General features: G+C 46.6%; 1 protein-coding gene across 2 annotated transcripts in view; it reads right to left on the reverse strand.

Moving 5' to 3' along the window:
• Positions 1–5143: 5143 nt before the first annotated feature.
• SOBP (sine oculis binding protein homolog) overlaps positions 5144–17313 on the reverse strand; it is a 120709-nt gene continuing 108539 nt past the window's right edge. For both annotated transcript variants that reach the window (XM_054196314.1, XM_054196313.1), the window contains one exon: positions 5144–7107. The gene's annotated coding sequence lies outside the window, so the exon portion shown is untranslated. The remainder of the gene's footprint in view (positions 7108–17313) is intronic.

Consider the following 17313-nt stretch of genomic DNA (forward strand, 5'->3'; position numbering starts at 1 on the left):
CTGAGGTCATGTGTCATTTTATTATTTTTTTTTTGTCATCTCCGAGATAAAACTTTGCACCTCTCTGGCCTTGAAATTGCCTTCCTGACACTTATATTAAGTACAGAAGATATATGTCCGAGAATGGGGGACATAAGTTTGTGGAGCAGCTCAGATTTGGAGTTCTTTTCATCTTTCTGACATGCGATACCGTGACATAAGCTGCCTGCAGTGGGGTTGCTATGCAGATATACAGTTTCTGAAAAGTTACACCAGGAAAACTAAAACCTACCGATGGATTTAGCATTTCACAAAGAAGCGGGATAAAATGTGTGGCAGTTAGACTCAAAAGCTAAAAAAGGTGAATTAAACTTTCATGAAAACAATCTCCCTAAAAAAAAAAAAAAAAAGGATCAATAAGTATAAAAGTATCTCATTGCATTCCTAGCCTTTGGGCCGCTGGCTTAATCCCGCTACTGTATATAATAAAGGAGACCCTGTGTGTTTAATGGCAGGGACAGAAAGAAGGGGGAAATACTTGGGTACTGTTACCCCTAATTTCACCCTCTTCCCCCCTCTTTGTTGCTGCCTCGCCATGATTTTATTTTGAAAAATAAAGACTAGAATAAAAAATATGTTGTCTGAGGCTTCCAGCCAAAAATGTGCCAGCACTTTCCCTTCCCACCCCCCCCGCCTCTCCCCCCAAACTCCTTAGGCCAAAAGCCTTAACAAAAGCTGTTTTCTGTTTGGAAGATCTCCGGGTCCTTCTCTCTCTTTCCTAACCCCTAACACAGGAAATGATTTTATAATTCACGTTATTAAGGAATTCGACTCACGCTCCCTGCTCCCCACCCCCCCACCCCTTCCTTCCCGCCCCGTTCCCTGGATGTCGACCGACAATAAGCCTGTGGGCTAGCACCCGTCCTCTCTGACCCGTTTTGTGTCAGCTCCTCTACCTGACCCTGCCCGTAAATCATCTCGCCGGACCTCTCGGGGCGGCAGCCAGCTTTCTCCAGCATCCAGCTGCGCTTCAGCGCCCGGACGCCTGCCTGGGCTTATGCTTGGGAAGATACCTATGAGCTAAATAGCGGGCTGCTCCCGAGTCATGTCCCCGTCCCCCCCCCTCCCTGAACATTATGTTTCACGTATGTGGTAATGCCTGTCATGCCAAAGACCGCACTAGCGATTGGGAGGCAATAAATCCGTCTCCCTTGGTAAGAACGGAAAACCGCGTCTCCTGAGGTACTCCAGAAGCAGAGGGCAGGTAATGTGAGGGCCCGGCATCACACAGCAGATGTGGGGCAGGACTTGACGGTGCAATCCTGCCAGCCTGGCACGCTCCCCTCATCTAAAGTTGACTGGGGTGACACCACCATCGCTGCGGCCCCCCAGGACCTCTTTGGCCACCTGCCCGCCCTGCCCTGCCCTGCCCTGCTCTGCTGGGGGCCCTGACAGCATGGAGGACCGCGGGGCTGCAACATGCTGAGGTGGACCCCGGGAGCCGACCAAGGGAAGGGTCCCTTTGCTTCAGAGATGGGGTCTGTAATGGGTCAGTGTTTACTGCACCAGCTCCGAAGCCATTTTGGAAGAAGCAGACATCCTTGTTCCAGGAGAGAGCCGCAAGCGCTCACTCGAGGGCTGTGCTCCCTCTTCCCGGCTCTGTGGATGTCGTATTCACGTCTCTTCCATGAGGATTGAAGAGCACCTCTCCTGCCTTTCTTGGCATAGCTCCTGTCCCAGTGGGCAGGCCGGGAGAGATTATATCTCATCGATCCTGGCCTGGGACATGGGAAGGGATGAGAGCCACTCTCAACACCTTGTTTTGCATGACCCTACGTAGGCTTGATTCCTTCAGCTGGAGAAGCGGAATGAAGCTGAGTCTCCCGGCCCCTCAGCAAGCCCCCTAGCCGCAACGCTTTTCTAGCAAAGAAGGCAGCATTATTTCTTCCTCAAGCCTTTTTTCTTTTACTAAATAGGTCCAGCACAGTCCTTCAAAGAAAAAGTAGCCCCGCTGAGAGGTAGGAATCGCAACACATCTCTGTCTTCAGCTATCCTATCAGCTAATAATAACCAAGCTTTCCTTCCCAGTTTGGGCAGCATCCCACCTGCAGCGTGGGTTGCCCAGATGCCAATGTGTCCCACGTAGGAAGTGCAGGCGAGGCTGCCCCTTCTCCCATGACAGCCAGGTGCCTGGGCATTCGGTGTAGGGACACACAACTTTTAGATGCTTGCATCATTGGTAAGGAAAGGCCCTGGTTGCTGCACCTGGCTGCCTCTCTGTGTCTGAGATGTCCTTGGAAAACAATTTCAATAGAGCAGCAGGAAGTGGCTGAGACACTCATCTGCTCCAGTAGGTCCGTGATGCTTTAGACACCAGGGAACATCTTTGAGAAAAGTGACTGTCAGCAGCCTAAGTTACTCTTTTGTTTGCCTTGTGGCTGGGTCAGTTCCTCACAGTGTCACGGAAGTTGAAGTCCCAACAGGTCACGACTGGCCGATGTGACAGGCTGAGGAGGACCCATGTGTCAGAGACCTTGTGTCCCTTGGAGGTGTTGCAGCGCCCTGCAGCCAGCATCCATTGCACCTCCGAGGGGCCATGCTTTTCCACTGTTGCTGGAAGAAAACAGTCGGGAGCTGCTGTTCAGCTGTTTTTTTCCCAGCTCTGTGTGTCCTGCTGGTGCATCCTGTGCTTTGTGGAAAATATCCTAGGGCTGCTCAAGGTAGCATTGCATTTCTTTGCCCAGTACCACATAAATGACAAGTAAATTGTGTGCAAGCCTATGTGAAGCTCTTCTACCAGTTTTGAGACATTTGAGCTGTTATGTTCAATATGAAGCAGGTTCAACTCAATTCCCGACTCTCTCTTTCTCTCCCTCTGCTGCACACGTGCGTGTGGATACTGCCCAAGTACCACCTTCCCTAACTCAGAGATCCCAAATATCAAGTCAGCTTTGGGTGGGAGTGGAAGGCAAAGCAACTTAAGGGGCTGTTTCTTTTCTGAGTTATACCTCTGTAAATCCGGAGCGAATCCAGGGGAATCAACCTGTACCAGGACCGGCAAATTTGTTCTTAGTTGGAGCACAGAAATGTTTGTCATAGTTGTTATTAAATGATGCCTTTACATATTCCAGGCCTATTTTTAAAACAAAGGCAATGAAGTTGGGGCATCCAGTTCTATATATGGACACTCCAAATGGCACTGAAATGCCTCATGCAAGTGTTTGGCTGAGTGTTGATTTGGGTGTCCAAATATGGACCTTAGAATGGGATATCTCACTTGGATAAGCATCCTTGTAAATTTGGCGTGCGGCACTTACTTGAACAAAGCAAATTTATTTCTATCGTTTAGCAGGGAAAAAGCACGAAATGTTTTCATTTTGAGGGTACTTCTTTTTCACGGAGCTGGGCCACTCAAATACTGATGCGTGTAGTAGTTCTGAAAAAAATAAAGCCCTCAAAAATCATCTAAGAAAACGCAGGAGGAAATTAATGCAGAGTGTTTGCAGCACGTAGACCCCCTCTTATCACAAGGGCGAAATTCTCGCTGACAGCAAGAATTCAGTGCCAGCAGAAGGATCTGTGCAGCTTGATCACAGCAAACTCCCCCTCTGCCCCGGCGGCGCGAAGGGACGCATGCAGGGCCGGCTGCTTAGAGACCCGAGGCAAAGCTGCCTCTCTCTGCTCGTGAAGACAGTCTCTGCATCTCAAAATGTGTATGTTTGCAAGGGCTGGAGTGATTGCTATTGCACGCAGGAACCTTCCCCTGTATCTCCCAGTGCATCAGGATTTTTCTTTGTCTGGTTCCTTGATGGCGAGTTCTCCAGGAAAGAGCTTGGCTTGACTATTAGGTCTTAGTGCGTAATAAATAATGTCGGCAGCGAGCGAGCACTGTTCCGCAAGCCTTTGCTGGGTTCCTGTTAATTGCGAAGGACCTTTTATATCCTTTGTGTAATTCCATTCATTTTGTTGGCATCGTACAAGGGATGGATTTGGCCTCAAAAATAAAACAGGTTTCTTTTGCATAATGTATCGTACCATTTGGTCTACATTTCGCTGAAGGTTTATGTGTACTTGGAGATTTCTCCCCAGATATGCAGCTGGAGATATTTTTAAAATAGCAAACAATGAACTGATTCAACTGTCCAAAGCAGTTGTTCAGATTCTGAATTTTGGGGTAAGTTGTTAAGAAAGTGTAAGGCGGGCAAATTTTCAGGAAAGCTAAGGTAAGTTTGTGATCATTGGAAATGCGCGAAGCCAGCTCCAGCCTAGATTGCTTTCCCTACCTCTGCTGTCCTGATGATTTTTGACAAGCTGATTCCATTTCTGGAAAAAGCAGTTCACGAGAGAGAAAGATTTCTCTAAAGAGTCTGTTGTTTTTCAGAAGAGTGAAAATGTGTGCTAACAATTCTGGACCACTGACAAAAGCAAAATCAATACACACGGCCTTCATTTTACAGCCAAGTTCAGATGAATAAATAGAGATGCAGCAAGCTGTTTGCTAGGGAGACAAGCTTTGCTCTACGTGCCCTTCCAAGCAGGCACGCTTATGCTGTTGTTGTTTGCCTTACATGGCTGGTTAATGAAATCAGTCAAATAGAGAGCTCACCGGACATTTCGAACCCCTCCATCAGCAGCGCTGGCTGTGCCGGCCAAAAGCTGGGAAGCAAACGCTATTGCACGAGATAGCTCAGGGCCTGCAAATCTGTTGCTGTTGCACTTTTGGGGGCATTTGGGAGGAGTTTCGTACTTTGAAGAACTTAGGCTTGATTTCAGGGAGGGGTGGGGGTCATGCATAATAAAAATCACATCCTTACAAAAGGCAGGCAGAACACACTCAGTACATAGCCCCAAATGCGGCCTCTACGCTTGCACAGATCCCCTTGAAACGAATGAAGCTGCAGCCAGTGCATCCATCTGGGGCTCTTCTCTAAGATCAGGACCTAACTCTGCACTGTACTAACTGTGGGGTGCTTCCCCCCCCTCCCCACGCCTTAAACACTGCAGAAACTGAGAGGTGAGAAGGGAGGAGCAAAAACGGAAAGGACATAGGTACAGCCTCCAAGAACACTTGCACATATTTTGCTGAGACTTCAGACTGAGTTTTGTTTGATCTGTGACCAGGCAGGTAGAGGAATGAATAACCGCATGCACAAAAAGGAAAAAAAAATAATAATAAAACAACAGCACATTTAAGTGCATTTTTTTTTTCTTGGAGATTTATTTTGTTTTAATAAATCTGACACCAGTCAGGGAGAGAGAAAAGCGTTGCAAGCCCAAAAGGAAAGCAGAGCACACTGAGGGTGCTGCAGATTCTTGCTCTCTTGAAGATGTTTCATCGGCATCTCTTTGAGCTCTCTCCCTAGACTCAGGAGTTGTTGGATTTCTCCCTCTTTTTTGTTTTTTTGTTGGGTTTTTGTATTTTTTTTTTAAAAAGCGAGCTTACTCGCCCGGTGTGTTTCCCAAGCTTTCACAGCTCTAATAAATAAGGAGCACCTGTAAAACAGTAGCTTGACTTAAGTGAATCTGTACAAAGGAAAATATAGAAATACAGTATATACATAGTGCTCATAGTGCACCATCACTACAAGGCTCTGGTTCAACTGACTCTGCTACCCTGCTCCCAACACCGCTGAGACAGCCACACACTGCTCCTGCAAACTGCTCCTCACTTCCCCGCAGCAGCCTTATAGAAAAGGTGTACTCTGAACACTCGAGAGTGAACAATTGCTTTATTCGAGTTAGTAAACAGTTACACTGAATCACAAGGTGATCTGATTTTTTTTTTTAAGTTTTTTTTTCTTTCTTTTTGATTTTTTTGTGGGGTTTTTATGGGGGTTTTTTGTTTTTTTTTTTTTCTTTTTTTTTCTTTTTTGTATTTGTCAGAATGGGATACTCCACAACTCTCTTACCAATTCAGTGCCAGTATAACATGCTCTAGTGTACTTTTGGACTCTTGGCTACAACTGTACAAGTGCACACAAGTAAATTCTACCCTGTTATCCTCCACCCACTGATTGAGGATCGAATTGCACATTTCTCTTAACCATGACAGGAGAAAGCAAACAGTGAAACAGAATCATGGGGGATCTTTCTCACTTTACCCTTGTTTTCATTGGTTTGTCCATACCATTCTAATTATCATGAAAGGGCTATGCATATGGAGAGATTGTCTCACTGCCTTCCTGGATCACTGAAAACCATCAGGGTTGAAATTTCATCCAAGTCTTTCGTGACGCCCAGCAAATATTCCCCTCAGATTATTTTACACCTTGAGGGAATTTTGGTCTTTAGTTCAACACTCTTGCTCTGTTCCCAAATGGGGCGCTATTTAGGGGAATTTAAAGAGAAAGCTGAGAAGAATAAACATTTACTGAGTTCTCTTGGCATTCAGTCTCTGAAAAACCACAGTATAAACTATTCATGCTGCTTCTTACATCTGTCAAATCAAAAATTAAAAGCCATAAAAGTGTAACACTGAAAATATGGCATTAGAAAGGATAAAGGTGGCCTTTGTAAAAATAACAAGGAAAGTATATTAGCCAATAAAATATTCTAACTCTTCATTTAAAAGTGCATCATGGGTAGGACAGAGATGACTCTGAAGCGTTGCTACTCCAGTATTACCCCTTTCCCCCATCAAAACTTGAATAGGTCCAAAACCATACAATGCAAATCACGATTCTTAGTGTAGCAGCAAAACCACAGCAGTTTTTCGAAGGAAAAAAAAAAATTAAAAAAAAAAATCCGTATCATTGTCCAGTCTCAAATATCTGAACTTTGAAGTCAGAGAGGGAAAAGTACCTATGTTGGTCCGTGTGGTTTTTGAAACCAGGGTGAAAAATCCCCCCCAGCAAGAAACCAAGAGGAAAAAGCGTTCCTTGGAGGAGAAGAGGGGTGGTCGCAGGAATGCTGAGCACACTGTGTGGGTCCATGATGTGCTGTCTTCTGGGTCAAAGGCACCCGTGGGACCGAGGCTTCCTCGGAGGGGCTTCGTGACAGGAAGCTGCTTTCTTTGCTGGACTTTCAGCCGGAGGGGGTGGTGAGCGGACCAGCTGGTGTCATTCGGTGGAGTGACGTGGTTTGCTCTGCTCCCTTTCTCCATGCAAGGTACCCTGTCGGCGAGCGTTCCTGCAAAGCAGACAAGGAGAGGTGGTGAGGGCGAGCGGTGGGAGACCCATCGCAGGCGAGCTGGGCACCGCCTGAGCGCACACGGCACGTAGCCTCATGCTGGGCGGGTGGCCGGGCTGGGACACAAACCCACCGCTTCAGCCTTGGCTGCCCCTCCTGCCACAAGGGCCATTGGTACATGCAACCTCCGAGGTTGCTGGAAAGGAAGATGGAGGAATTCCTGCGATAGAAAGCTGGAAACCGATATAATAATAGTTCATTCTCTGGGTTTCATGGAGTGCCTTTCATCCTACAAGACCATGGGTGAATAATGATACTTTGCAATTATACAGTACCCTTCACCCCTTGATCTCAGTGTGCTTTACAGAGCTGGGATGTACCGCTCTCTGCACAGCACAGGCGGGCAAGTGGAGTCAGAGAAGAAGAGGCATTTGGAGCAGGATCCCCCAGCACCTGGGATAAGGATAAGATGGGGAACACCGCACGTGCCAGGGCTCCCAGAGAGACCTCACTACATGGGCTGGTGTGCGGCTCCACAGGGCTGATCGGCCTCATGGATAAACTGGAACGGCACCCGGCGACAGCTCCACTCTCACATAAATATACATCTCCCACTGACACAGCTAACTCTGTAGGTACTATCCATGCTACGCATACAAACTGAAGATGCCCCTTTTGGCCTTTCTCTAAATCTGCAGTCATACAAAGGAGAGATGTATGCTCAACACAGCAAAACCGAGCTGCAGTGAGGGAGGTCGGGCTGGAGTTCCCCACAACCTCCTCGGTCGTCTCTTGGGACAGTCTGCAACCGGCCTCCTCCCACTTGTACCACCGCAACAGCAGCTGCAGCACGGCAGGGTCACCACCAGCAGAGCACGGTGACTGACAGTGCCTAGCATGACAAACAGAATTCAATTAAAGGCATTTTAAGAGCCAAAGCAGAACTAGGCATTGCTCTCACTGAGGTAAACTGCTACTAACATCTGATATTTTTAGCACTGAACGCATACATTTCCATGGACCGTGTGTGAGAGGGGAACAAAACCCTCCAGATCCTGCTAGAGCAGATCACAGAATTAGACAAATAATTTATTTTTCCAGTTGTTCCCTTTTTATATCCTGGTCATCACACCCAGGTCCATTTTCCTCCTGTTATCTGACCAGATGTACTGACTGCTTTTCTTTTTTTTTTTAGGACACAAAAGGGATGCATCCCACAAAACTTATTCAGACAACCTCCTTCTGAAGCCCACTGGTGCTTTGACTGGGTGAACAATACTGAGGCAAACACAGCTTTATTGATTTGAGGCCTTCAGAAATGCACGTGATAGCTCCCTTAAAATAAGGACAGCTTTGCCAGCGGTGAAGGCCAAGGTCGCGAAAATCTTTGGAATCATGTTTTTGAGAACGCAAATCACCTTCTCACCAACCTAATGCAACTAACAGCAACACAGTGGTTACAAGCTCCTGATGCCTTAGTTTATCTAGGAGCTACTGGGTGATACACTACGGCCTCATGTCCTTCTGCTTCCCTTGTCAGTTGACCGTGTAGACTGCCTAGCAGGGACTGTCTTCTCTCTCTCCATAGAATGCTTTGGACTCTCTCTCCTTGGATGGGATCTGCTGTCCCCTGAACATTCGGGTTGAAACTCTGAAGTACTTATTTGCCTTGATTTTGGTGCTGGGTCACATTTTCCTTCTCAGTCTGCTCAAAGATCTCCCCTTCACACTGGCTCCTCTGCAATCCCTCTTGTCACTGTGCTCGTATCCCCTGCCAAACCTCCACTCTTCTCAAAGCAGAGACTGGAAGGCACATTGAATATGCTGACCAGCATGAACTCCCAGAGCACGGAGACCATTATATCTAGGTTAAGGAGTAACATTTGGGCTTTAGGGCAACGTGCCCAGCAGGATGAGCCACTTTGTGTGTACAGAGAGCTGTGGACAACGACTAGACTGAGAGCTGGGATGCATCCACCTACTAAATACTCCCCATAAAGTACATGACTGCTTTCTGTCACTTTTTGGCTTGAAAACTTGCTCTGAGATTAACTAAAAAGGGAAGAAGAGAGAACAAAATCTGTAATGTCTGTATGAAACCTCACTCTGCACTTCAGGTATTTCGCCTGCTCCTCGCTTTCCATACATCAAGGGAAATGAATTTCCATCCCTCTCTAATCAGTCTCAAATGGCATGGCATAGGCATAGCACAGACTGATGAGTGATTTTGGAGGGAGGGCATAAAGAAGTTCACTAGCTCTCAACGCTTTCTGCTTGGAGCAGTCAGCTAATTTTGTAATTCCTGTCTATTTTCCCCTCCTTGCAGATAGCCTGTGTAACAGACTGTGTGGATTGGAGAGAAGGACCTTCCCCGCTGATTGGCTCATATGGCAGTCATTGCCTTTGATGAATGCATCTTTGTAGCGATCAAGTGACAGAACAAAAGTCCATATCAGGCATAGCATGCGAAGTTTTACAAAGAAATGAGAACACACTAGTCATCACCACTTCACAGTTAGATGTTATACACCTCGTGCCAACACCAGCGTGCATGACCAGCACAACAAAGTCAGCTATTTATATCTCCCCCAAAAAAACAAATTACTTTTTAGGAGAGCAACATATGCTCTTCACCCCAGCTGAACTTGCCCTCAACGCACATCAAATTTTGCTGATCAGAGAGAAAAATTGCATCAGCCACCAAAGAAGAACTTTTGTAAGCATAAAGCCATGGAGTTGAGCTTATGTGAGTTGCACTGAGGTGCGCACACTGGGGTTTGCCTGCTTTCCAAAGCTAAGCAGGGCTGGGCTGATCCTGGGATGCAAGACCACTTAGAAGTTAGAGGCAGGCTGTAACTCCAATCCCAGGAGGCAGCATGGAAAAGATGACAGAAAGAGAACAAGTAGAAAGGCTCATTTCTTCCCCGTTGTCAATGCAGGGGAGCAAAAGGAGAATAACTCAAATGGGTGATGACCCAGTTCAAGCAGGTAAGTTGGAGGTTCACCTATGCGGGCTCAGATAGCAACACGGTGCTCCTGTGAACAGTAGGTGAGAGTCGCACTGATGCCCTCTGCGGCTGTTAAGTCATGCTGCACCAACGCAGAGTCTCCTCTTTGGTTTATGCCCTGACACACGAGGATTTAAATCCTTGCTCAGAACAACACAGAGTTAGAGCTTGGCAGGAGAGCTTGGCAGCTAGGGCAAGGCCTCCCCAGCAAGCTTCCCTCCTCCCTTTCTAGCCAGGAAGCTCGCCAGCTCTTTCCAGGTGCTGCTGCAGACCTACAGCCCTTTGTCCTGCGCAGCCCCTGGGACTTGTGGGGTGGGAAGCCCTGGCCCTGCTTGGTGGAGCTAATTGCTAGAAGTCCTCCTCACTCCACTCGCCCTCCATGCCTCCATGCTGAGGAGCTGGGTAACTCAGCTGTGGAGGCAATTCCTTCTTCTGCTGCCCTGATCCCCCGTGCCCTCTCCCAGCGCTGCCCCACGAGCCAACTGTTGCCACGCTGGTGGCATGCTCCTGCTGGCAGTGATAGCCACCAGAAATAGCTGCTTCTACCCAGTGCCCTCCCCGATCATGTCCTACCTCCTCAGAGGGGCCAATGTCATTGACATGGCTTTGGACACACGCACGCACGCAAACACACAGTTTTTTCCATGGTTGCTTCCCCCTCATTCTGTGCTCCATTGAACATTTCTGTCTCCAGATTCACATCTTATTGTTCAGAAAAAAATTAGAGACTGGGTGGGGATGGCTGAGGCAACCGTTGATGTGGGCTGGCATGGCAGAGTTTCCATCATTTAGCACAGCACTTAATTCACCCGGACAATGAATGCTGATGTGCTAAAAGAGCCCTGGTTCATCTGGGACATGCATGGCCCTAGAGTAAAGGCACTGCAATTATTTTCTCAGGGAAACTGTTCTGAAGATAAACCACAAGAGTGCAGCTAAAGTCAGCATGGGAGCAAACTCAGCCCTGGAAACACTCTGGAATCATCTGTTACTTGTAATAGTTCTGTAATTTATTTTATTTTTTTTTTTTTAGCAATTCTTAAAGCAGTTCAAGCTTCTTCATTAAAACCTTCCCCTTTGAATACTTGATGATTAGTCTTTCCATGAGCTAACTGAAGGGATGCCACACTGCAACAGTCAGGGGAGGCCTATAGCACGAATGGGATAACAAGCAGGGTCCTTAAGCACCAACCTCTGATTTTGAAGGTGGTGTTTTCCTTCTGCTCTGGTCTGGTGAGCTATGGATCCTTCTCAACTTTGGGTCAGATATGCAACTCAGGCTCTCCCGCCTGCTGAAACGTGAGCTGTAATCTGAGCAGACATTGTGATTTCAAGGAATGCATTGGGGAAGAGGCTTGGGATTTGCCCTCCTTTTATGCCTAGGCAGAAGAAGTGGTAGGAACAGCTTAGTCATCCCCAATTCTGTGACTGAAATGTTGAAGGGATGCACCAGGGGCCGTGTTTGCAACCATATCCAGTCCCTTGTAGTCAGGGAAGGACCTTGAGGGAGAAACACGACCCGAAATGCAGAAGGTCTGTTGTGTGCTGACTCCTGCTTCCCAGCATCTATTCCTAGAAAAGCCTTTAAGGAAATTTCACAAGTTTACATCTATGTTCGGCCCCTTGCTGGTACATTTAATACCATTTCTCACTAAACTCATTCAACGTATGTTAAATTGAAGCCTGAAACTAGCTAGTGAAGTTAGGAACAGGGATGTATGTCACTATGCCCTTGTTATGTAGCAAGGAAATGGTGGAAATACAGTCCCAGACTGTCCATCGTGCTCCTGCATGGCCCAAGGGAAAACGACCTGTTAAAAAAAGGGAGCAAAGGAATCACCACTGCGGAAGAGACCCTGAGAGTCACCAAGAAGATGTGGGGTCCATGCTCCTGCATTTACCAGGCAGTCAGTTCACTGAAGAGAAACAAGACAGAAATGAAGCCCTCTCTACCTTTTTCAAAATCGATGGCAATTGTTCAAAACCCAGCTATCTAGCAGCAGAGTCTGCCCTTGACTGCTTTGTTCCAGCAACAGGCTCCATGGTAGGGATACAACATAAGGCAAAGGGAAAAGTAGTTTCTTCACTCCGTTATACCTGTCCATAAAGACAATGCTCCCCCCAAAATAGGAGTACTGTCTTGGCCTAGGTAAGCATGCAGCTCTTCTTTATAGCCAGTGGAAACAGGATTCCCTAAATTCAGCAGAGAGCAGCCACATACTTGGGGACAATGGCCTGGGCTGCTGTAAATCCTTCCCCGTACCACAAAGCAGCAACATAACTTCACTATGCGGCTTGCTTTGCACAGATCCAGGGGACATGGCACCCCCTCTCCCCTTCAGGTTTGGATTCTCCCGGGCACAACAGCTGCCACAAGGAACTCATGCCGCAGCATTTAAAATTTCCATTTCCTCATGTTCCCATCACTGTCAAGCTTTTCGTGAAAGCAGTTCCCCACCAAATTGCATTGCTTTCTGCTTTCCTCTTCTTGTGGTACAGGGAAAGGAGAGGTAAGGGCTCATGAACTTTAACCCAGGGCAACCTGTGTCCTCATTCTCCTTCCCATGTCCAGGGGTGCTACAGAGTAGGCACTGCATTTGGTGCTCTGAAACACATCTGGGAAGAGCCTCTCTATCCACCAGCTGTGGAGGGAGGCAGTGGAGATCAGTCTTGGTAGGCTAAGATGAACGTTTGGGCTTGGTTCCCCAGATTTCAGCATTAGTGCTGCTGTCAGGTTTCTCTGGCATCAACCTTCCTTCCCCATCTATACCACTTTCTACTTTTCAAAGTAGCAATCTCCCCAGAACCTCTCTAAATATTCTCTTCATATAATTTTTTGCCGTTTCAAAGAAGTTTCTTGTGGTTTAACCTTTTATAGAACAATTGTTCAGTGAGTTCCTGAAACTCTCCTTCACTTTCAATCTGAACAAAAGACAAAACCAATGTCAGCCAGGTCCTCCTGCCCAGCCCCATGGCACCATCCTTCTCACGGCTTTCTCTGGGAGGGGGTCTCTGGTTTACATTTTGGGGCATTTCGAGGTATGCGTGCAAGCCATGCAAAGAGGAAAATGCCACCATGGCTCTGGACTTGCAATCTCAGCTGTAACATCCACTGTCTCTGGCCATGGCCCCTTGTGGCACAGCACAGAGCCCGCCTGGGCCAGGCTCTGCTTTACAGTGGGGCAACCAGGTATATCTCCACAACAGCAAGGCAGCCCATTGACCTCCCGTTAGTGCAGCACCAGTATATTTGGCAGAGCTGTAAATAGTTTGCTTTGCCTTACCGACGCTTCATGTGCAGATGTGGCAGAAGATATGATTTTCCTTTTAAAAGAAACAGCCAAATTTTCAACTAATTCTCCCATTCTGCGCTGGGATAAGGCTGAAACTTTGCAAGGATGTTTTTACAAAAAAAATAACAAACAAAAAAGACAAAACATAAAAACTAAAACAGAAGGAAAACCAAATCCAGACAGTTTCTACTCTCCTTTCCTGAAAACAGGCAACCACTGTGATGTGATAACCCTTCTTTAAGCCTCAGATTTTGTCTAAATCAGAATAGAAACTTCAACTTGAATTTCAGCAGCCTTCTGTGGGCCCAAACCACTGGCTTCTGGCTATTCTGAGGCACTTCTCAATTTTCTTATCCAAGCTGATCTCTCTGGTAAACCAGCTAAATGGCCAGAAAAAGGCAGATTAACTGTGCATAGCAGTGTGGAGGAGGACGAATGGTGAAGATGGGGGTCTTGCCGAGCAACAGCCCATACCTCCCTGTCAGAGTCCTCCTCCTCCTCATCTAGGTTACACCTGGGCCCGGCTTTTTAATCTGAAATGCTATTGTGGGCCATAAATTAATAACAATAACAACAACAACAACAACTAATAATAACAATAATAATAATAATAACAACAACAACAACAATAAATGTAATAATAAATTTTTGCAAAAGCAGTATTGAATGCTGAAAAAAGTGCAAAAGTAGTATTGATGCTGAAAATTTTCAGCATCCCATATCAGGAAGCAATCAACATATTCCCATTTTCCCATGAACAACCCCTCTGTCTGTAACCATCCAGGGCTGTGTGCCTGGCACCATCCCCATGACTGTTTTTCACAGCCCCCATCCTGGTTTGTTTCAGCCTAAGCAAGAGCAGATGCAGACTCATCCAAAGGCAAGGGGGCATGCTTAAGCGGCCAAAGTGTCAGGTAGATTATACTGTGGGGGAAGGAAGAGGAAAAACCCACCCAGAACACATAAGGAGTAAGCATGTGAGACTTGGCATGGACCTCAGTGCAGTGCCGGGCACCTCAGGGCATCTCCCTTATCCCCAGCACTGCTGGCCATGGAGTGACCTGCGTTGGACCCAACCATTGTTATAGCTTTTCTCTAATTCCCACCTCCCCTACCCACCCCAAGAAAACAGGAACAATATTTTTACCACCAAGATAACCAGTTCAGCAATAATCGGTTAACTGCTTCAAATAAAACAGAACTGGCATTTTAACTGTACTTCGAAAGGCAGGGTCGGAATTCAAATTTTCAGTGACCTCATCATCTATCTTTTCTTTTATACTAGTGCTCAAGCATCTCTCAGTTGGAGAATTCCTGTGGGAAAGGGTTTTTTTCGCCTCCTTTTGGATAAGCAACTTAGAAGTGGCAGCACGAGTGGTTCATGAAAGCTTATAAATACTTGGAGCATAAGCAGGCAACACCAAGTTTTACATTTAACCACGTGGGCTCCAAATAAATAGCTGAAAATTGCTCTAACCATAGGTTTCAATATCAGTCGGCCAATGATGGGATGCAGATCTTTCCAGAGAGGTCGGAACTCGGTAGTTATTTCACTCTGCACTACCCAATCCCTAAACCCCCTATTTTTTTAGGTTTTGTTTGTTTTTTTTCTTTTGGAAATGTGTGCTTCCATAGAAGATGATTACATTACACAGCCTGAAAGTCCAAAACCGGGACTGGAAGACGGAGCACAGCGGAGAGTGGGGGCGTCCTCTCGACAAACGCAGTTCAGCCTCTTTGCCTCTAGATAATTTGTTATTGTAGGCTGGCTCGAATTTAAGACAGTAATGTTTCAGAAACACTTGGAAAAGCAAGCCAGCTGCAGGGAGGATATCGTTACAAATTGAGACACATGTTGTACAGGAATACCATTCTTTTCAAATACCAAAATCGTGTCTGAGGAAGTAAAGCCATGCAAATGAGTTAGAGGGAAGACCTCGGTCTGTAATGTGCTGAGGGCCTTCAACTTGCATTAAAGGCACCGAGCGCTGAGTGCGCAGAGTACCGGACAGGATCAAGCACAGATATTTAATTATTAGCTCTAATTTTCCTGGTAGAAGCAAATGTTGAACAGTTGAGGGTTCTGCAAAATGTCAGAGGTTACTTCGATTCACGGCTCTCACGAGATGATCACACATGCTTCCAAACACAGCCTCTGCTCACAGGAGTGAAATGTAGCTCATTATCAAAACAGTGTAAATAAGGTAATGATTAGCAGGCCTCAGCTGTCAGGCCTGGACTAACGGAGGCACCCAGGAATGTGCTTAACTTGCCTGTTTTGCACTATGGGACCTAAAAATAGACAGGGAGAGACTCAGCAGGTAATCTGGAAACAAAAAGTGCTTCAGAAAGGCTTGCCTGTCACAGTCTCATTTCCTCCTGATTTCTTGCTCAAATGGCTTTGCTTCTGCTTTGCTTGAATCTGCCACTGCTTTTTTAACAAGGATTTAATTTTCTCTTAAAATCTATTGCTCACCACTTGATTGTGTCCAACTTTTTTGCAACCACAGTCCTCAAAAGTGTTTTGCTCCTTTACTGACCCACTTCCAGGTATTGCTTGTCACACTGAGAAATAGTTTATTAGCTCCTCACAGTTGCTCAGAGCTCACCGCTCCGCGCTGAAGTTGGCCATGGTTGTTTCGGGGTCAAGCTTCACAAAGGCTATTAGGTGCTTAGCTCCTTATCAGATTTCAGTGGCAATCAGACACATACTGTCCAGGATCTCAGCCTCTGAATGTAAAGGCAATCGTTGTTTCGGAGGATGTTTTTACAAGGGTGGCTGTCTGTTTTACTATGGTCTTTGTTGTTAGGGATTCTGTATTTAATCATGAGCTGTGCTTTTTTTCCCCATAAACTTTCCCTGTGCCACTGACCAGGGTAGCTCGACAGCACAAGAAAAGACTGATGGAGAGCTAGTCTCCCCCTCTGCCTGTTTTACACTTAACACTTTTGAATGCAGCCAAATCTGCTTGGCACCAACTTAATAAGAGGAGCATTAGGCCTTATATGTATGAAAGTGCCTGGTCAGTCTTTGAATCCTTTACCTTTGAAGGTAAAGGATTATGGGTGGTGGGGCACTGGAACAGGTTGCCCAGGGAAGCTGTGGATGCCCCATCCCTGGAAGTGTTCAAGGCCAGGCTGGATGGGGCTTTGAGCAGCCTGGTCTAGTGGGAGGTGTCCCTGCCCATGGCAGGGGGGTTGGACCTGGATTATCTTTAAGGTCCCTTCCAACCCAAACCATTCTGTGATTCTGTGAATGTGGGCTGTACCAGTTTATGGAATGGCATGGATTAGATGCTTATTTCAGTTCAAATAATCTTCATTTCACAAGACAATTAAAACTAATAAGGGCAAGTAAGTTCTCTGAAGTCAGGTCCTGGGAGCTGTCAGGTAGGCTACAGCCTCCAGGAGACGCAGGCTCTGCAGATTTCTGTGGGTCTGTCAATGAAGCTATGGCAATTTTTGCTGGCTGAAGTTCTGTCCGTGTCTTTTGTTTGCCAACAGCCCTAAGATGCTCACTATCTTCGCAAATCAGACCAAGCGTGGTTATTTTCTCAATTGGGTTCAAGAATCAGATTTCCTATTTGAAACATATGCCCTAGGAGGTTTTATAGAAAAGCAGGAGAAACTCATCAGAAATCAGCACTCGTTCCTTTGATGCAAAGAGTGTGCAGTGACCTACAGCAGCGTACCACGAGCCTGCTATTTACTGCCACTGAGACGGAAGTTAGCGCTCCCACACCCCGGCAGCAAGATGTGGGAGCTGAAAGCTACTCTGGAAGCATGTCATTTTATACTTCACCATTTTGAGAACCACTTCCCCCCCCCCCCTCCTTTTTTTTTTCCTGGGAAATCCTTTTTCTGATTTAATATATCTGAGAAGCTACACAGGCAATTCTGAAATG

The sequence above is a fragment of the Rissa tridactyla genome, chromosome 3 (genome assembly GCF_028500815.1).
Source record: "Rissa tridactyla isolate bRisTri1 chromosome 3, bRisTri1.patW.cur.20221130, whole genome shotgun sequence".
Taxonomy (NCBI): Eukaryota; Metazoa; Chordata; class Aves; order Charadriiformes; family Laridae; genus Rissa; species Rissa tridactyla.